The sequence below is a fragment of the Pelobates fuscus genome, chromosome 6 (assembly GCF_036172605.1).
Source record: "Pelobates fuscus isolate aPelFus1 chromosome 6, aPelFus1.pri, whole genome shotgun sequence".
Taxonomy (NCBI): Eukaryota; Metazoa; Chordata; class Amphibia; order Anura; family Pelobatidae; genus Pelobates; species Pelobates fuscus.
This window is the reverse complement of record NC_086322.1, coordinates 221,733,856-221,756,201: the sequence shown is the minus strand read 5'-3', so window position 1 is coordinate 221,756,201 and position 22,346 is coordinate 221,733,856. Positions and strand designations below refer to the sequence as shown.

The 22,346-nt window shown below is 44.0% G+C and overlaps 1 long non-coding RNA gene across 1 annotated transcript in view; it reads left to right on the top strand.

Moving 5' to 3' along the window:
* Positions 1–20,822, top strand: part of LOC134614706 (uncharacterized) — a 52,111-nt gene extending 31,289 nt beyond the window's left edge. Inside the window, exons 2-3 of the long non-coding RNA XR_010091265.1 lie at positions 19,248–19,305; positions 20,702–20,822. This is a non-coding gene — a long non-coding RNA (uncharacterized LOC134614706). The remainder of the gene's footprint in view (positions 1–19,247; positions 19,306–20,701) is intronic.
* The last annotated feature ends 1,524 nt before the right edge of the window (positions 20,823–22,346 follow it).

The following is a 22,346-nucleotide window of genomic DNA, read 5'->3' as shown; positions in this document are numbered from 1 at the left end:
TACCGCGCGGTTCCCGGACGGACTAACAGCCAGGAGGAAGAGGAGCTCGTCCACGCTACAGGGAAGGGGAGGTGACGAGAAACAGGGGCGTACCTAGAGCATTTGGCACCCGGGGCGGACCCAGAATGTGGCACCCCCCGCCCCCCAATAATAAAAATTTAGGAAAACACCCACAATTTTTTCAATGTTTTCAATAATATTTATTTCACAAATTTGTAAACTGTATATCAACTTGAAAAATGGAACTATGAAACATAAATTAACTTAGAAATAAATAAAATTTAAATAATTAACATTTACTTAACAGTTAATACGCTTTCTATAAACAAAAAAACACACAGATCCAAAGTGACCACTCAGTCTATTCGGCAGAGGTAATGTGCAATGATCCCCCTTATTAAATAAAAAAAACTTGCACAACCCCCTTTAATAACAAAAACCTGCACACCCCCCTTAAAATCCTGCACACCCCCTTAACAAAAATCTGCAGTGCACTTCCTCCCTTAATAAATAAAATACTGCAACCCCATTAATTAAAAAAAACCTGCACCCCCATTAATTAAACCTACCCCCTTAAATAAACCTTCCCATTCTGCACCCCCCTTTAATTAATCCACACCCCCCTTTAATCCACCCCCTTAATCCACACACCCCTTAATTAATCCACACACCCCTTAATTAATCCACACTAATTAATCCACACCCCTTTACTTAATCCACCCCCTTAATTGATACACACACCCTTAATTAATCCACACTAATGAATCCACCCCCCCTAATTAATACCTCCCCCATAATTAATATACACCACCCTTAATTAATACACCCCCCTTAATTAATCCACCCCCTCATAATTAACATACACCCCCCATAATTAATATACACCCCCATAATAAATACACCCCCCATAATTAATACACCACCCATAATTAATACACCCCCATAATTAATATACACCCCCATAATTAATACACCCCCCATAATTAATACACCCCCCATAATTAATATACACCCCATAATTAATATACACCCCCATAATTAATACACCCCCCCATAATTAATACACCCCCATAATTAATACACCCCCCATAATTAATATACACCCCCATAATTAATCCACCCCCATAATTAATATACACCCCCCATAATTAATACACCCCCCATAATTAATATACACCCCCATAATTACTATACACTCCCCCATAATTAATATACACCCCCATAATTACTATACACTCCCCCATAATTAATATACACCCCCATAATTAATATACACTAACCCATAATTAATATACACCCCCATAATTACTATACACTCCCCCATAATTAATATACACCCCCCATAATTAATACACCCCCCATAATTAATACACCCCCCATAATTAATATACACCCCCCATAATTAATACACCCCCTCTAATTAATACACCCCCCATAATTAATATACACCCCCATAATTAATATACACCCACATAATTAATACACCCCCCATAATTAATACACCCCCATAATTAATATACACCCCCCATAATTAATACACCCCCCATAATTAATACACCCCCCATAATTAATATACACCCCCCATAATTAATATACACCCCCATAATTAATACACCCCCCATAATTAATACACCCCCATAATTAATATACATCCCCATAATTAATATACACCCCCATAATTAATCCACCCCCATAATTAATATACACCCCCATAATTAATCCACCCCCATAATTAATATACACCCCCATAATTAATCCACCCCCCATAATTAATATACACCCCCATAATGAATCCACCCCCCATAATTAATATACACCCCCATAATTAATCCACCCCATAATTAATATACACCCCCCATAATTAATACACCCGCCATAATTAATATACACCCCCATAATTAATATACACCCCCATAATTACTATACACTCCCCCATAATTAATATACACCCCCATAATTACTATACGCTCCCCCATAATTACTATACACCCCCATAATTACTATACACTCCTCCATAATTAATATACACCCCCATAATTACTATACACTCCCCCATAATTAATACACCCCCTTTAATTAATTAAATAACATTACATAAATTACAAAAACACATAAATTACTACTCACGTTTTGATGATGGCTTCCCTCCGAGACCGACCACTGGATCCTTGCGCTGAAGATCCGTGAAGGCGGACTGAAGGCTGCGCTGCGTACGGCGTCATCACGCCGCGTCCCAAAGACTCCTCCCCTTCTCAAAGGTGCGGCTGAGCGCAGCGTGATGATTGAACATGAAGTCATGGCGGGCCGCCCCCCCCTTAGTACGCCACTGACAAGAAAGGAGTGCTGCAGCCGCCTGAGGCTCTCTATAGAGTATGTGTGTGTATGTGTGTATGTGTGTGTCTATAAGTGTATGTCTGTGTATGTGTGTGTCTATAAGTGTATGTCTGTCAGTGAGTGTCTGTTAGTATGTGCATGTGTCTGTTAGTGTGTGTCTGAGTGATTGTGTGTTTGTCAGTGTGTCAAATCAGTAAGGATATGTGTGTTAAATCAGTGTGTGTGTATGTCAGTGTATGTATATCTGAGAGGGTGTGCATGTCACTGAGTGGTTGTGTCATTTTGTGTCTGTCAGTCAAAGTGCGTTTCGGTCCTAAACAGGAAGGGGTGGGGCACATTTAATTGCCTAGGGTAGCACAAATCTAAAATACACCATTGACTCTGAACATAATATATGTATGTGCCTCCCTGGCCTTTAGAGCGCTCAGGCGGCTGCAGCCTTATAGGAAGCACCGGCTCTGCTTGGGGCCCCAGGCCAGCTCGGGGCTCCAAGCAGTTGCTTGGTTTGCCTGTCCGGTCGCGACGGGCCTGCATGTGTCGTACAAATCGTAAGCGTGAGTTAAAGCAGTCAGCCTCTTGCTTAATAATCGTGCCGTCTGCTGGGGGTGTGTGTTATTCCCTCTAGAAATATTGAGGTCAGGATTTAAAGTAGCGTTAAAGTCACCACACACTATTAAATTACTTTTTTTTCATTGTGGAGAATCTTTTAAAAGATCTCCGCAGAAAAGCTATCTGTGCCTTATTCGGTGTATATGAAGATACTATTGTCATTGAAATACCGTTAAGTGATCCCGACAGTATCAAAAGTTGGCCCATTGCATCAGCATATTGTGTATCCGTCTTAAATACCCAATCAGCATGAAAGAATATAGACACAAATTACGTCACTCAACTGTTTTGATTGGGGATATAGGCAATTTATGACTTATGCTTTCATTATTTTATTATTTTATTTTATTATTATTTCACACATTTAACTCTCTTCTTCGCCCTATTGTTCCTCCTTCACCTACTAACTTGACCGCCTCAGACTTTGCAACTCACTTCACTGGCAAGATCTCTACAATCAAGGAAGACATCTCTCATCTTTCTTCTTCCCCTTACAATACTTCCCCTAACCTCACTCCCTCTGCTGTTCTATGTTCATTCGCACCTGCAACAGTGGAAGAGGTTTCTGCTCTGCTCCAGTCCTCCCACCCCACCATCTGCTCCCTAGATCCAATTCTCTTGCATCTCATCCGTACTCTGTCTTCTTCTCTTTCTCCACCTCTCACTAAAATGTTCAATCTCTCGCTGTCCTCTGGCATATTTCCATCGTCCTTCAAACATGCAACTGTAACCCCAATTCTAAAGAAGCCCAACCTTGACCCTAACTCCTCGTCCAACTACCGTCCTCTCTCGCTACTGCCATTTGCATCCAAGATCCTTGAAAGAGTTATGTATGCGAGATTGACAGACTTCCTCGAGTCCAACTCTCTGCTAGACCCGCTTCAGTCTGGTTTCCGCGCTAAGCACTCTGTGGAAACTGCACTAATCAAAGTAGCCAATAATCTACTCGCTGAAAAATCTCGTGGTGACTACTCTATCCTAATTCTCCTTGACCTTTCTGCAGCTTTTGACACTTTTGATCATCAACAGTTTTTTCTCATCCTCCACAATATTGGTCTACAAGATATTGCTCTCTCCTGGTGCTCCTCCTACCTCTTCCAGCGCTCTTTCAGTGTTTCTTTCTCTGGCTCTGCTTTTCTCCCCAACTCCTGTCTATTGTCCCCCAAGGTTCAGTCTTTGGTTCCCTACTGTTCTCTATCTATACTGCCTCCCTTGTAAACTCATTAGCTCCTTTGGCTTCCAATATCATTTCTATGCAGATGACACGCAAATCTACCTGTCCTCGCCTGATCTCTCACCGTCCATCTTGACTAGTGTCTTTGACTGCCTCTCTGCTATTTCTAACTGGATGGCTGCCCACTTCCTTAAACTTAACTTGACCAAAACTGAAATTCTGGTCTTTCCTCTCTCAAGTATTGCTACTCCTGTGTCTCCCTCCCTCCAAGTCAATGGTGCTACCATCAGCTCCACCACGCAGCCTCGCTGCCTAGGTGTTCTCTTTGACTCTGACCTATCCTTCACGCCTCATGTTCAGCCTTTTGCCAAATCCTGTCATTTCCATCTCAAAAACATTACGCACATCCGACCCTACTTAACGCCACATGCGACTAAGGTGCTGGTCCATTCCACTGTCCTATATCGCCTTGACTACTGTAATCCACTTCTCAGTGGTCTTACGTGCTCCCAACTTACGCCGCTCCCAACTTACGCTTATCTTCCTGTCCGACCGCACCCCCCACGCCTCACCCTTCTGTCAGTCCCTATATTGGCTTCCTGTAAGATATAGGGCTCAATTTAAAATGCTGGTTCTTGCTTTAAAATTTCTACATAATGATGCTCCCACCTATCTATCCTCCCTAATACACAAGTATGTCCTGTCTAGGCCCTTACGCTCTGCTGAAGACTTACGTCTATTTTCTGTCCATGTCAGGGTTTCTTTGCTGTTTTAAACAGCAAACCTTTCTGTTTCAATGATTGAGTTTGCAGCTGCAATTACTATGAGCTGCTTCTGCTTGTTGCCACGGTTACTCACCTGTGAGTAGTAATCAACCCTGCTGCTAATCAGTTCTGCCTATTTAAGCAGCTAAGCCCAGAACCTCCTTGCCCTTGCGTGGTTTCCTGTTTCCCAGAAGTCTCCTTGTTCCTGTGTTTCCTGTTTGATCCTGGTTCCTGACTCCGGCCTTGTTCCTGACTCCGCTGCTCTCCGTGCTCCTGATCCTGGCTTGTCCGACTACCCGCTCTGGTGACTGACCCCTGCTTGATTCCTGGACTTTGCTTTTGTTTATTATTTGTTATTTATTAATAAAGGTGTGTTTGCATCTATTTCTGTCTCTGTCTGGTTCCTGGTCCCTGACATTACGCAAGGGCCATGAATACAGATGGTACAGGCAAGACACCTATACCTAACCTGCTTACCCAGTGGGACCAGCAGAACCACCATTTGGACCAGTATGCCCATCTGGATCCAGTACCCGGCCAGCCTGCGATTGCGGCCGCCTCTGCCTCACTTCCTGTTCTAGCACCGGTTGTAACCTCCAAACCTGTAGCGGCTAGAGAAATGACTGGGCCTGTCCCGCTCCCTCAGCATTTTGGGGGCGACCCAGCACAGTGCAGAGAATTTATAAATCAGGTTAAAGGATACCTTGAAACCCTGCCCCAGGCATTTCCTACAGACAGTGACAAAGTTCACTTCATGATTTCTTTGCTGTCTGAAAAGGCCCTAGCTTGGGCAAAACCTCTCTGGGAGGCGGAGAAGCCTATTATTTACAATTACCCTGAATTTGTTGCATCCTTCAATAGGGTTTTTGATATTCCAGCTCGCTCCACCCCTACTGCCGAACTACTCATGTCTAATTCTCAGGGCACAAAAACTATTGTCGAGTATGCCAGTGAATTCCGTACCATGGCAGCAGAGGGTGGCTGGAACAACGAGACTCTTGTGGCTGCCTTTGCACAAGGTCTCTCCGATGTGTTTAAAAATGAGATTGCAGCCAGAGAATTACCTAAAGATCTCGAGGAACTGATATCATTTGTCACCCTCATTGACATCAGACTCCGAGAGAGATCCTTATCCAAGGAGCGCCTGCGGAGGCCTCTTGTAAATTTGACACCGAGCTTTTCTTGCCCACCCTCACCTCCCTCACCTCCCTTGCCTCCTGGTCCTGAGTCCTCTGTCTGTGTGGAGCCAAGGCGGTTAGGCTTCTCACGCCTCTCGGCCGAGGAGAGAGCCTTTAGGAGGAGGGAGGGCCTGTGCCTATACTGCGGACACCACGGTCACATGTTAAAGTTTTGCCCGATCCGTCCGGCAAAGGGTCCGTACCCAAGATACTGTCAGGGGCAGATCTTGGGTGGTCTTTCTGCAGACCCAGAGATATGTGTGCACAAACCCTTGGTGCCTGTTATCCTCTCCTGGTCTGATTCATCCATTGAAACCCGGGCGTTACTTGATTCTGGGGCCGCAGGCTTGTTTATAGATTGTGCATTTGCAGCAAAGCACTCTATACCCTTACAGTCTCGCAACTCCCCACTAGCCTTCGAAGCCATCGATGGCAGACCAATACAGCCAACCCACGTGACCCAAGAAACCGTGCCCATATCTCTGGCTGTAGGGGCTCTACATCATGAGACGACCCAATTCCAGGTCATTTCCTCTCCATATTACCAGGTTGTTTTGGGATACCCTTGGTTACAGAAGCATAACCCCACAATTGATTGGCGCAAAGCTGAGATATTATCATGGTCCCAGCAATGCACATTGTCCTGTCTCCAGAAACCGGTCAAAGTTTTGGGCGCATGTTCTTCCTCTTCCTTACATGCTGAGTACCAAGAATTCCAAGATGTATTTGACAAGGGTCTAGCCAGCGTTCTGCCACCACACCGTCCGTATGACTGTGGTATCGAACTCCAACCGGGTACCAATCCTCCCCGGGGGCGGATTTACCCACTATCTGTAGCAGAAAATCGAGCCATGGAGGAGTATGTTACCGATGCACTGTCTAAGGGTTTTATTCGGAAGTCATCTTCTCCTGCCGGGGCCGGCTTTTTCTTTGTAAAGAAAAAAGATGGCGAGTTGAGACCCTGTATCGACTATAGGGGTCTCAATCGCATTACTATTAAGAATGCCTACCCCATTCCATTAATCACGGAATTATTTGACCGCCTCAAGGGAGCAACGGTCTTCACCAAACTTGATCTGAGAGGGGCATATAATCTCGTCCGGATAAAAGAGGACCACGAATGGAAAACCGCATTTAACACCAGGAGCAGCCATTACGAATACCTAGTAATGCCCTTTGATCTTTGCAATGCTCCGGCGGTTTTCCAAGAATTTATAAATGACGTCCTGCGAGATATGCTGCAGCAATGTGTGGTGGTGTATCTTGATGATATTCTGATCCATTCCACATCTCTCGAGAACCATCACGCAGACGTTTCTCGTGTTCTACAGAGACTTAGAGAAAATAGTCTGTTCTGCAAATTGGAGAAATGTGAATTTCACTGCAAACAGGTTACATTCTTGGGATATGTTATCTCAGATACTGGATTCTCTATGGATCCAGAGAAACTTTCGGCTGTACTTAAATGGCCTCGACCTACGGGTCTTCGCTCTATACAACGGTTTCTGGGCTTCGCCAATTATTATCGGAAGTTCATACGCAACTTTTCTTCCTTGGTTAAACCTCTCACGGACATGACCAGGAGAGATGCTGATCCACAGCATTGGTCACAGGAAGCCATTACTGCCTTTGAGTCTCTCAAAGTCGCCTTTGCTGCTGCCCCTATACTGGCACACCCTAACCCTGCCTTACCATTCATTCTTGAGGTCGATGCGTCTGAGACAGGAGTGGGCGCCCTCCTGTCTCAACGTCCTAACCCAGAGAGTTCCAGGCATCCGTGCGGGTATTTCTCGAGGAAATTGAACCCGGCGGAATGCAACTACCAGATTGGTGATAGAGAACTTCTAGCCATAATTTTAGCTCTCAAAGAATGGAGGCACCTTCTTGAGGGTACTTCAGTGCCAATCCTCATACTCACAGACCACAAGAATCTAACATATCTTTCTGAAGCTAAGCGACTTTCCCCCCGGCAAGCTAGATGGGCTCTCTTCCTATCAAGATTCAATTATGTGGTTTTTTACTTGCCCGGTACAAAAAACATCCAGGCTGATGCCTTGTCTCGACAGTTCTCCCCTCCATCTAGAGAGGAGATAACCCCTACTCCTGTGATTCCTCCGGACCATATACTGGCAACCATCCGTACTAACCTCACCTCACCCCTAGGCGAGGAGATTCTGGCTGCACAAAGTAATGCTCCTCCAGAGAAACCTAATGGCCGTTGTTTTGTACCTATTAACCTCCGTACGAAACTATTGAGTACATACCACGACTCCAAAGCAGCTGGACATCCAGGCAAAAACCAGTTAATCTGGTCCGTATCCCGGCAATTTTGGTGGCCTAGTCTCCGTTCGGATGTCACCGCTTTTGTAGCTGCCTGTCCTGTGTGCGCTCAAAACAAAACCCCACGACGCCCTCCAGTGGGTCTCCTGCAAACCATACCTAATGGTGAACGACCCTGGACCCACTTGTCCATGGATTTTATCGTAGATCTTCCGGTCTCTCGTGGCAATACAGTCGTTCTCATGGTTGTTGACCGATTCTCGAAGATGTCGCATTGCATTCCCTTGAAAAAACTACCAACTTCCCAGGAACTTGCAACAATTTTTGGTCGGGAGATCTTTCGTTTGCATGGGTTACCCAAAGTGATAGTCTCAGATAGGGGTAGCCAGTTCGTGTCCAGATTTTGGAGAGCTTTTTGTACGCAAATGGGAATTCAGCTTTCCTTCTCCTCGGCCTACCACCCGCAATCCAATGGTGCAGCGGAACGAGCTAACCAAACACTGGAACAGTTTCTGCGTTGCTAAATTTCTGACCACCAGAACAACTGGTCTGATCTGCTACCCTGGGCGGAGTTTGCCCACAATAGTGCGATTAATGCCTCCTCCCGGCTATCCCCGTTCCTGGCAAACTATGGGTTTCAACCGTCCATGTTGCCTGATACGTTCTTGCCACAGGAGATACCGGCATTGGAGGGACATCTCAGGGAACTCCGTTCCACTTGGGTGCAGGTTCAGAGTTCTTTGCAACACGCAATGCAGAACTACAAACTCCAGGCCGACCGCAGACGCCTTCCTGCACCTACCTATCAGGTCGGAGAGAGGGTCTGGCTGTCTTCCCGCAACCTACGCCTCCGTGTTCCCTCACAAAAACTGGCACCCCGATACGTTGGGCCATTTCGTATACTTCGAAGGGTTAACCCTGTAGCTTACGCACTTGACCTTCCTGCTAACATGCGCATCTCAAATGTTTTCCATGTTTCCCTCTTGAAACCGTTGGTTTGTAATCGCTACACCAACTCAGTGCCACGTCCACGTCCTGTTCTGATTGACAATCATGAGGAATATGAAATACGCAGCATCATTGACTCACGGGTCTTCAGAGGACAGTTCCAATACTTGGTGCACTGGAAAGGATACGGTCCAGAAGAACGCTCCTGGGTTCCAGCCTCTGATGTCCATGCACCATCCCTCCTTCGTTCCTATCACGCCCGCTTCCCCATGAAGCCCGGACCCACCAACAGAGATGGGGGGAATCGTTGAGGGGGAGGTTTCTTTGCTGTTTTAAACAGCAAACCTTTCTGTTTCAATGATTGAGTTTGCAGCTGCAATTACTATGAGCTGCTTCTGCTTGTTGCCACGGTTACTCACCTGTGAGTAGTAATCAACCCTGCTGCTAATCAGTTCTGCCTATTTAAGCAGCTAAGCCCAGAACCTCCTTGCCCTTGCGTGGTTTCCTGTTTCCCAGAAGTCTCCTTGTTCCTGTGTTTCCTGTTTGATCCTGGTTCCTGACTCCGGCCTTGTTCCTGACTCCGCTGCTCTCCGTGCTCCTGATCCTGGCTTGTCCGACTACCCGCTCTGGTGACTGACCCCTGCTTGATTCCTGGACTTTGCTTTTGTTTATTATTTGTTATTTATTAATAAAGGTGTGTTTGCATCTATTTCTGTCTCTGTCTGGTTCCTGGTCCCTGACAGTCCATACTCCCACCTCTGATATTCGCCTTCAAGACTTCTCGAGGGCTGCACCGTTCCTGTGGAACTCACTTCCCTCCTCCGTTAGATGCTCACCCAGTCTCCACTCCTTAAAAAAATGATTTAAAACCTACTTCTTCATAAAAGCGTGTCAATTAAACTGTTAATAGCTCCTGACTGATTCCTCTCTTGCAACTGTCATTAGTCTAATACTATCCTTACCTTTTGTGTCACTTTACCCAACTCCCTCTAGCATGTAAGCTCATTGAGCAAGGCCCTCATTCAAAGAGGCGGCAAAGAGCTGGCCTTCTGGTGGCTACTAATATTCCGGTTGGGCAGCGAGGGAGCGCTGTCCTCTGAGCTCTTTCTACTCAGCTCCCTCGCGGGCCCAGCTGTGATGCCGCAGCCGGAATATGACATCACTCCGGCTTCCGGCATCACTAAGTGATACGCGAGGGAGCTGAGCATTAAGATCACAGCTCCCTCGCTGCCAACACTGACCAGATGCCTGCCCGCCCACCCACTGAGGAGCACAGGAGCCTGCACAGCCGGCCATCCATCTCAGCACCTACACTGGATTCCAGGGACATCAGCCACTCTGGACCCCCAGGTAAAGAATCCACTCCAGCTCTTCCAAAGGTGGGGAGGCTAGGTGGATTTTAATAAAAAAAAAAAAAAATTGTGAGTGTGTGAGGCAATGTATATGAGTGTGTCAGTATCAGTGTGTGTCTGTGAGTGAGTTTGTCTGTCACTGTATGTCTGTGAGTGAGTGTGTGTGTCTGTCTGTCAGTGAGTGCCTGTGTGTCTGTCAGTGAATGAGTGTATCTGTCAGTGTGTGTCTGTCAGTGTATGTCTGTGAGTGTGTGTGTGTGTGTGTCTGTCAGTGAATGTGTGTGTGTCTGTCAGTGAGTGCGCGTGTCTGTCAGTGTATGTCTGTGAGTGAGTGAGTATGTGTGTCTTTCAGTGAATGTGTGTGTGTGTATATGTGATATGTGAGTTTGTCTGTTAGTATGTGTGTGTCTATAAGTGTATGTCTGTCAGTGAGTGTCTGTTAGTATGTGCATGTGTCTGTTAGTGTGTGTCTGAGTGATTGTGTGTTTGTCAGTGTGTCAAATCAGTAAGGATATGTGTGTTAAATCAGTGTGTGTGTATGTCAGTGTATGTATATCTGAGAGGGTGTGCATGTCACTGAGTGATTGTGTCATTTTGTGTCTGTCAGTCAAAGTGCGTTTCGGTCCTAAACAGGAAGGGGTGGGGCACATTTAATTGCCTAGGGTAGCACAAATCTAAAATACACCATTGACTCTGAACATAATATATGTATGTGCCTCCCTGGCCACACACTAAGTGCGGCACATGGCACTTCATCTTTTAAGAAAAAGAAATGTTTATTGAGTGAGACCAGTAAACATTGTCTCCCTATTGTCTTCTTATTCCCTCCCTCTTGTTGTAGTCTGTTTTAGAATGTACTGAAACTCTCTCAAGAGCAAGGCAATCATCAGCATGTAATCTTAATTCCACATCCTCTGCCTTTATCCCATGTTCTGGGACCACTTCTTTTGAATCTATTTATAAATGATCTTGAAATGGGCATTGAAAGTCATGTTTCACTGTTTGCAGATTACATAAACCTATGTAAGGTAATACAATGTGAGCGGGTTATTACTTTACTGCAGAGGGATTTAGATAAACTAGGGGAGTTGGCACTCAAAAGGCAGATTAAATTTATGTAGATGAATGCAAAGTATCCACTTCAGGGTTAAGAATACACAGGCTACTTGCACCCTAAATTGTAGTGTCATAGAGGAAAGAAACACAGGAAAAGGATTTTGGTTACATAGTTACATAGTTCCATAGCTGAAAAGAGACTTACGTCCATCAAGTTCAGCCTTCCTCACATATATGTTTTTGCTGTTGATCCAAAAGAAGGCTAAAAACCTAGTCTGAAGCGCTTACAGACAACAATGTTCAAAGTCAATCTGCTAAGGCCAGTGAGATATCATATAAAAAAAGGGCATTCATTCTTAAGATGAAAATATAATTTTGCATCCTTATAAATAAATAGTAAGACTACTGGCATTGTATATGCCATGGAATTTTAGGAACCTGTTCTAAAAAAGGATTGTGACGGCAGTCACCATCACCTGGACCTTCAGACAGACTATTTATGTAGGTTGCTGGACTTTTCTTAAGTTTTAGTCACCCTGTATACATTATAGGTGCAGGGTGTGTATTATGTAATAGTTTATAATGTATGTGTGTATACTGTTAAATGTTTTGTCTGCTCTCCTGTACTGCTGAGGATTGCTAAAAATTAGCTGGATTTAGTTATGGAGCCTGTGTAGTGCCCTTTGTTGGGACAGCAACAGCAATATGCACTACCTAAATATCAGGGCTGGTTAATTTGCATATTCAGGTAGATTTGCATGTTACTAATTCTGCAGGCAGGAGAGAAATTTTCTGTTAATTATGGTCTTCCCCACCCCTTCATAAATATGTCATTGAATTAAAATAAGTTGATGTATGTTATCTGCTATGATTTGACTTGTTTGTATTTTTACTGAGTTGTCACATCAATCTTTATGTAATCATTATATGGATTAGTTCCAAGAAAATTAAAGTTTTGTATGTTAGTTCCTTTTGGTACTTGTGTCCTGTGTGGATTTGTAGGGATCCCAGTGGCAGAGTCTAATGACCTGTTTGCTGGCTGAAGGATCCCTCTGGCCCATGGAGAAGTCAAGAGAGCTAGAGAGCCGCAATTGCCTTTGTAAAGGCAATAACCAGAATCACTGTAAGCAGAGCTGCAGTGGAATAGGTAGAGGGGACGATGCCTGCTTGAAAGAAGGGCGGCAGCGGAATAGGTAGAGGGGACAATACCTACCTGGAAGGAGAGCTGCAGCCTGGTCAAGTGCAAAAGCCTCAGAAGGACCCCAATCAAGCTGTGTCGACTGGGGCAGAAGCCTTCCAGGGTCCCTGCAAGCAACTAGGAAGCGGATTGGGTGGAGGTACTTGGTCGGAGCACAGGAGCTCCATCACATTTGGTAGCAGCGGTGGCATGGTGGCTTCCTATCGACTTGGAAAACGTCCCTGGGATACCTGCGCATCTTCTGGAGAGGGATAGTGGTACCACTCGTGTAGCGTCCTTGTCAGGAAAGGAGTTCAAGAGGAGAGTGTTGGATGGATTGGCTTTCTTTGGAGGCAATCCATAAGCAAAGGTGCCCACAGACTTGAAGCAGGCAAGCATGGCATCCTCTGACTCTTACTCAGAGTTTCTGTTCAAGGTGCGCCAGCGATTGGCCTGGTATGGCTCTAATGTTTCTATGGAGACCTTCCAGGCCACCTGGAACCAGGTGACTGCCGATATACAAGCCAAGAGATACCATGAGTTCCTGATGGCTAAGACGAGGGGAGGAGGTCTCCAGCAAAAAAAGAGGTTTGCAACAGCTCTTCGGCAGAAGTGGTGCAACTGATCTTTGAGGATGTGCCCACAGATTTAATTGACTTTACATCAGAGGATCTAAGCCTCCCTCCCCTGCGGCAGTGGAAACCCAGTGTGCAAAGGTACAGGGAGCCAACCTCCTTCCCCAGTGGCAGATCTCAACCAAGGGAGCGGAGGTAGTTGTAGTTGGCCTCACTCCCCAGCGGCAGATTACAACACAGCGAGAGGAGGTAGAGGTAGCCGGCCTACTTTCCCAGCAGCACAGTGCAGCCTCAGTGGAAGAGCTGGCAGCAGGGCAGAGTGTTGCTAGACTCTGTCTAAAACAGTCGGTGGCGCAGGACTCCAGCCACCACTCCAGCCAAAGTGCTGGCATTGGGACAGAGTGCCACTGTCCTCTGCCCCCAACCTGCTGATGTTCCTGCAGGTGTGAGAGTGGGGGAGATCTCTACATTGGTAAGCCCGAGGAGCAAACAGCATCTCCAGCTGAAGCGCTGGCATCGGGACAGAGTGCAGCTTGCAGTCGGCCCAGAATCCCAACCCCGTGGCATGGGGTCCTCAGCCACTCAGACATCTCCTCAGCAGCAGTTGGTCCTTCAGGGAGAAGGAGCTCGAGTTACTGGGATCGGAGACAATCAGTCTCCCTGCCCAACGGCAGCGAGATCAAATGGGAGCTAAGACAACCGGTCTCACTCCCCAGCGGCAGCAGGCATTACTGGGAGTGGAGACAACCGGTCTCACTCCCCAGCGGCAGTGTACAATGCAGGAAGAGAAGACAACTGGTCTCTCTCCAGCGGCAGCATGAGTTGCTGGGAGCAGAGATTGTCGGTCTCTCTCCCCAGAGGCAGTGCTTGTTACAGGGAGAGGAGACAACTGCTGGAGAAACAGGAAATGGAGAGAGCCAGTCCCCCTCCCAAGCAGCAGCCAAAGTAAATGGGAGTGGAGAAAGTTGGTCTCCCTCCCAGCGACAGTGCTTGTTAAAGGGAAAAGAGACAACCGGTCTCTCTCCCCATCGGCAGCTGGAACAACTGGGAATGGAGATAGCCAGTCCCCCTCTCCAGTGGTAGCCGGAGCAAACGGGAGTGAATACAGTTGGTCTCCCTCCCCAGCTGCAGTGCTTGTTACAGGGAGAGGAGACAACCGATGCGTCAGAGGGGGAAATGACGCTTCAGAGGGGATATGATAACACTATACAAACATATCTGGGACCTATGTAAACCATTGTATGACCTTTACTTATAAGTAGGGCTATACACAGGGCACAAATTTAGAAGGGAAGAAAGGATATTATAACAGTAAGAACAAGGATGTGGAAGATGAAATTAACAAACAGCCATTTGCAAACCCCACAAAGGTGAAGCAAGTCTAAGAGGAAATGTTTCTTCTTCTGTCATAATTGCATCATCTGCAGAGTCAGTAAAATGACCTCGACCCAAGGCATCAACGAGATTATCTCTAACAACACCCAGAAATAATTTAAGATTGAATTTTTCTTTTTAAATTCTTTATTTTTGTTGTGCATGTTTTAACAACGAGTGTGTGTTGCCACAACAGCAGTCACACGCAAAATCATACATTTTCAAACATGGCAAGTAAAATGTCTGCACAAGTTTTATATATTATAAAACAGAAATGATATGCATAGCGTGGGTCTGTGAATATACGGCATAGAAACATGTTTGATCTATCTATGCTAATAGTAGGAGCAGGCAATAGTCGCTTAACGGCTAGCACATTGCAAAATTTAAGATATGAAACTGTTAGAGATTAGTCACATTTTTTTTTTCAGTATTTATATGATCTCTAGAACACATTGTAGACAGGTGGAGTCAGCAGCTAAGGCTTAGATTATAAAGGCAAACAAGATGTGTTACTGCTTCCCTATCTACATGAAATGAGGTTCCACTGGGTGGCCTGGCAGGTGACCTGCTATTGCTAAAGTGGGATCAATAAAGGAACAGGATGCAAACATGAACTATTTAGCATGTGGTCGCAGGGAGGAGGGGTATGTGTACCACCGCTGTGGGCCCAGGTTGGGGGCTGAGTTATGCAGGCAAGGAGTCCCTCAGCCTATGCCTGTTACGGGCATCGGTAGCATATACTTGCTGTGTCCATGTAAAGCTCGCTGCTCAGTAAGGCCCCCGGGTTTAGTTCCATCTGTGGTGTTTCTGTGTGAAGCGTCCTTTGGTATAGCCATGTGTTGTTCAGCTATCCTTTCCGGGTGTAGAGTTGTGCCTCCTTGGACCGAGGTTCTTTGTTTAGGTAGGTGGTGTGGCTGCAGGGATGGCTCCTTGATCCAGCTGCTGTGTGCATGGGAGCGAGTGCGTGGGTTCCGGCAGCCTGGCACTATGGTCCGCCATGACGGTTTTTGGCACCTTCGTGGCCATTTAGAGGGCCTGTTGGCTTGGAGTGGGTATCTGTAATGGCGTCTGCAGGCCACAGGGCGATCGCTCTGGCTGCTTGGTTGCAGGACGCTTTGCGGTGGCGAAGTAGTGTCCAGAGGCCCTTGCAGAGCCTGTCAAAGCCCTCCATGCAGCGAGCGGGTAGTGTGGTGTGTGCGCCCGCCCTTCTTGGCTCCTGCTGAGCGGCCATCTTGTGTGTACCCTGGTGGTCCAGCGTTCCTGCCGGCAATGTAGCCAGGTGACTAATCAGCTTGCCTGGTCTGTCTGTCCAGTGGGGACTTTTTAATCCCAAAAGCATGTTAATTTAGAATTTATGAATTACTGAAGGATTTACACTAATTTGAAATATATGTTAACACCCCCCATGTACCAATATATACTTTTGATCACTATTGTATTATGTACGATGAGTCATTAACTGAATATGCAGCCTTTAAATATGGATAACATGAGAGCCAAGTCAGATCCATTGAAAAAGCCGCGACCGCGGATAAATCCGCTTGGAAGGACTTTGACTCCCACTACTGGCATCCAGCCTGTAAAGAACACTGGTAAAGTTGGAACTAAGGCATACATCACTTGCGGATACTTGGGATGCCGAGCACAACAGGCAAGGACTCCACTGGAATTGTGGAATAGAATGCCAGGAATGTGGATTAATGAACTTTTCTAAGGACTACTGAGGTCCAAGATCTCAGTAGTCCTTAGATCTTGGACCAGTTTGATACATAGTATAAAACTGGTACAACTTTTTACTCAATTATATGATACACTGTTGCAGAGTTGTACTATTAGAACATATAGTACATATGCATATTCATATACATAGTGTTTGATTCATAGAGAGTAGGGTGCATCTTATACATTCAATATTCTGTGGAATTCTCTGCCTTAAGAGGAGGTTTTAGCAGAGTCGATCCAATTTTTTTCTTTTTTTTAAAGCGACTGAATTTGTTTTTGCAAAAGGGATATAATATTTAATAGGTAGGTTAATAACTTCTTTATCCAAGGAGAGATCTCACTGTCATTCTTGGGTCAAAGAGGTTTTTCTGTTGTTGTTGCAAAATTGAAAAGAGTTTCAAACTGTGTTTTTTGCCATCTTTTGGAGAAAACAGCAGAAACAGATCTAGGAAAGGCTGAACTTTATGGACAGTCTTTTTTTCAGTCTATGTAAATATGTAAAAAGATCCTGTACCACAGACTGCAAAGCAACGCCACAGACAAAATCTGAAAAATACACAAAAGGAAGAACAGAAACAAATACATGGGGTGAGAGTTACTAATCGAGACGGGTTAAAGGGACACTATAGTCACCTGAACAACTTTAGCTTAATGAAGCAGTTTTGGTGTATAGAACATGCCCCTGCAGCCATACTGCTCAATCCTCTGCCATTTAGGAGTTAAATCCCTTTGTTTATGAACCCTAGTCACGCCTCCCTGCATGTGACTTGCACAGCCTTCCATAAACACTTCCTGTACAGAGAGCCCTATTTAGGCTTTCTTTATTGCAAGTTCTGTTTAATTAAGATTGTCTTATCCCCTGCTATGTTAATAGCTTGCTAGACTCTGCAAGAACCTCCTGTATGTGATTAAAGTTCAATTTAGAGATTGAGATACAATTATTTAAGGTAAATTACATCTGTTTGAAAGTGAAACCAGTTTTTTTTTTTCATGCAGGCTTTGTCAATCATAGCCAGGGGAGGTGTGGCTAGGGCTGCATAAGCAGAAACAAAGTGATTTAACTCCTAAATGACAGCGAATTGAGCAGTGAAATTGCAGGGGAATGATCTATACAATAAAACTGCTTTATTGAGCTAAAGTAATTTAGGTGACTATAGTGTTCCTTTAAGAGACACATGGTGTGTTAAGGGCCCGACATAGTGGAGGTGGCGAAAAGCCACAGGAAACTGACCATATTTGGTAATGAGCATTGGTTCATGACAATTAACACACCTGGACTAAATAAGAACATTATATGGGTGTATTGACATTGTGTGAACATATGCACCTGAAGAAGACCCTGAGTTTGGTCAAGATGCGTTGTGAATATTGCTGCTTTCTGACGGACTTGGCACTTGAAGTATTCTACCCTGCATCAACCTGAGATTGATGAAATGCATGTACAGTCTAGAGCCAACTTTTAACTAGCTCATTAGGGTAATCTAAAATATTTGTAAAAATTGATATATTCAACAGCAACTCAATGTAATAGCGTAGCATATTTTGGGAAACCAAACCTCCATTTTAAAAAAGAAATTTCAAGACTTTGATTCACAATCGTCTATTAAACAGAGCACAAGTTAAATACAGTCATGGAGGAGCTATATTAATGTCATCGCTCCTCTACTTGATCTATGAAACAGCCTGTCTTTCAGAAAAGGGCATTCAGATTCCTTCTGGGTATATTTAATTATTCAGAGGAATATACTTACTCATTATGCAAGTCTATCCCATTCAAATATATGCGGAACTACCCGTGCCTTTAAAATGCATTGCATTATTTTTTAATTCAAATTAACTGTAAAACCTGTATACCCTTCTAATCCGACACACACAGAGTTCATGTAAATTTCAATACATAATAATTAATTTCCATAATTTTTTTTTTTTAAATCAATGTTTTCCTACAAGTAAAGTGGATTCCTATAATTTATGTTTCATTATTCCAACAGCCTTAAGCCTAGTGCCATATTCCAGAAAACAGAGAGAGGGGGGGGAGAGAGTAGGGGTTCCATAATTGAGTTCAATAAAAAATACTTGTTATGGGAGTGAAATCCCTCCCATTATATTTGTTCATTATGCTTGCTGTGCTGCAGTTCTGATAGCATATTATTTAAAGCAAGTATTATGAACATACAAGATGGTGTGGGATAAGGTGACCATTTCATGTTGCACATAAATCAGGTCTTCCCTGATTGAGGCCAATTCGTAGGCTGTCAGTCAGCTTGGTGTGCATTACTGAAGTATCCACACATTTTGGGCACACCCCCAAGTTCAGCCACCCCATTCCAATCTGATAACTCCCAGAGCTGGAATGTGTAAACTCTTACTAGTCTTGGGCGGCAGCAATGGCTAAAGTATTCATCATCCCAAATATACCAACAAAACAAAAAAAAGTTAGCTGCAAACTATCTCAAATCCATACACACAATTAAGTGGCATGGGTTTATAGTACCTCTCTAAGGACCTTTAAAGTGTAAGCTCACATGGCCAGCATCAAGGATAGCACCTAGAGCAACTAATATATGATTAATCATAAAGGTAAACATTTAGTCGATTTGCTAGTGCTGTTATATAGCTTCCTAGCACCATAACCACTACCATACGTTGAAGTGTTTTTGGTGCTTAGAGTCTCTTTAAGTAACATACAGTTCTTTCCTAGACCAGACATTTATGGACTTCACCAGGAAAGCATATGAAGCCCAAGCAAGTACTAAAAGGTAAATATGTATGTAAGGTAAGCCTAAGCTAAAAAGAGATGGCAAAAAAATCAGGTATAACGAATATAAAATAAAAAATGCATATGTACATGCGAAGGCCTCTTTTTAAAAAAACAAAACGAAACATTGATCCTATATCTATTCTTGTTTAACTGGGTTAGTTGTTCAACCACTAACGATATATCCATTGAGATCTAAAAATTGCTTAAAAGTGTTTTGTAAGCGTGGAGCATTTAAATGTGTTTTTGTAAAAAGTGTAAAACACTATAAACAATCAATTTAAAGTACTTATTAGTAAAGTGCTTATATATACATATATATATATATATATATATATATATATATATATATATATATATATATATATATATACATTTATATATGTATATATATACATTTTCAAACAACTAGTACAAAAACCATCGGTATGGTTATTAAACTGCTTATCTGTATAATATGTGCAAATATTTACTTAACGGCAGTTAAAGGAGCTATTTAAAGGGATTTTCTAAGTATGGGTTTCATCTTTGCCACAATTCACAAAATGCAACTTTTAAGTGTATATTTATAAAACGCAGTGATTAATGGTGTTACTATATTTTAGGAAAAAAATTGTTTTAGTAAAAAAAACTTCTTACACGTAACAATATTTTACAGTATGCTTACAATATGTTTCCTTGGAGTTTTGAACCTCAAAAACAACAAAACACAAAAAGAATAATAGTGCAGACAATCTAAAAATATATATTTAATTGTATTTAAAACACTTGTAAACGTCTCTTCAATCCTGTTATATGCATCTCTAACTGTATGGCACAACTATTTTCACATGCATGGCATACACTGTACCTGTCTAGCTCAATATTGTCTAAAATAAAGAATTTATTTTAAAAAAAAAACACTTGTATAAGGACAAACTCATAAGAATGGAAAGTAAAATATGGCTCTATTTCTGTAGCTTTTGGAGTCTTTATGAGGGGACTCCCTCCCTTTCTTCTATTTATGCAATGGCAGATTTGTAAATGAGAGGGAAATAAACATATAGTGTAGCATATCTAGATAAAATAATATTTAAAAAAAAAAAAGCAATGTATCACATATTTTTATTTTCTTATAGGCTCTATTTCTCCAGCAAGTGTCTCTCTTAGTGATGAAATATATTCTCTTTGTAGTAGTGATTAATTAACTTATTTTTAGACAATAACAAATATAAAACCAATTATGGACTGATTAAAAAAAATATAGAAATAAAATCGAAAATATAGCAGGGCTTTCTTTGTCTCTAAAAAGCGTTTCATCACAAATGGTTGCTTCAGCCATTATTTTTGCCCTGTAGATCTTCTGTTTAAATACTCATAAGAATGACTTATTATCGATTCCTCATGTTTCCAATCAGGTTTCGGCATGGGTACCACGCTACTTAATGGTGTTTCTCCACGCATTGTTTTGGTGCACCGACTCAAGCCATAGCTCCTTCCTGCTGGTGCGATGGCCACTTTGCGCTCCACAGATGCGTTCCGCGCCTTGTTCAAGATTCTTCATGTATGATGGCCATTTTGCTTTCCATACTTAGCGTTCCATGCCTCCTTCCAGAGCTTGCGGAGGTCATCTTTAGTTAAGATCAGGTTTAATATCTAGTGTCTGAAGTAATTCACTTTAATAAACTTAAAAATCATGTGAATTAAAATACCAAAAGTCTTATCAACAGTCTCAATGGTTGCAAAGTCCATAAAATGTCCAGATATATTTATTTATTTATTTATAAAATATTTTACCTGGGTCCACAAAACATTGCATTGTTACAATAGGATACAATATTACAAAAATACAATATACAAACTATATATATATATATATATATACACACACACACACCAGGGCTCGAGTCCTGCAGGAACGCATGGGAACGGCGTTCCTGCACTTTTTCCAAAGCAGGAACGCCGTTCCTGCTAGTGATCCTGCAGGACCTGCCCAGGGGGCGCAATGTCGCTGTGCTCATTTCTCCCCGTACCCAGCACAATGCACTGTCTGCTGTTGGTGGTCTGATGGCTGTCAAGATGCAGGAGATGTGCCTGCTCACACTACTCTCCCCCGCGGCAGTTTACTGAGGAGTGAAGCCTGCAGTGGGCGGGGCATTTAACTTCACTTCCTGTCAGGCCCTGCTAGAGGATTACCGAGCAGGGAGGAGGAAGAACATCTCTCTTCAGCTACTTACACCACCAATGGTAAGCAGCCATGTTTTATTTATTTTTTCATGCAATAATAATGTACCTAGCATAGAGCTCCACAGAGCTAAATCTTGTAGTTCATGTGGAGCTCTGTGTTTTATTGGTCCAACAGTGCCACCTCACTTCTATTACTCTTATGCTTTCTCTCACCCTAATCACTAGCAGCCATCCAATCTCACCATCACTAGCAGCCACCCATCCCCTATCACTAGCAGCCATCCCTCACTCACCCCTATCACTAGCAGCCATCCCTCACTCACCCCTATCACTAGCAGCCATCCCTCACTCACCCCTATCACTAGCAGCCATCCCTCACTCACCCCTATCACTAGCAGCCATCCCTCACTCACCCCTATCACTAGCAGCCATCCCTCACTCACCCCTATCACTAGCAGCCATCCCTTTCTCCCCATCACTAGCAGCCATCCCTCACTCACCCCTATCACTAGCAGCCATCCCTTTCTTCCCATCACTAGCAGCCATCCCCTTTTCCCATCACTAGCAGCCACCCCCTCTCACCCCTATCACTAGCAGCCATCTCCTTCTCTACATGACTAGCAGCCATCCCCTTTCCCCCATCACTAACAGCCATCCTCCTCTCCCCTATCATTAGCAGCCACCCCTTCTCCCCACCAGCAGCCATCCTCCTTCTTCCCATCACTAGCAGCCATCCCTCACTCACCCCTATCACTAGCAGCCATCTCCTTCTCTACATGACTAGCGGCCATCCCCTTTCCCTCATCACTAGCAGCCACCCCCTTTCCCCCATCACTAACAGCCATCCTCCTCTCCCCTATCATTAGCAGCCACCCC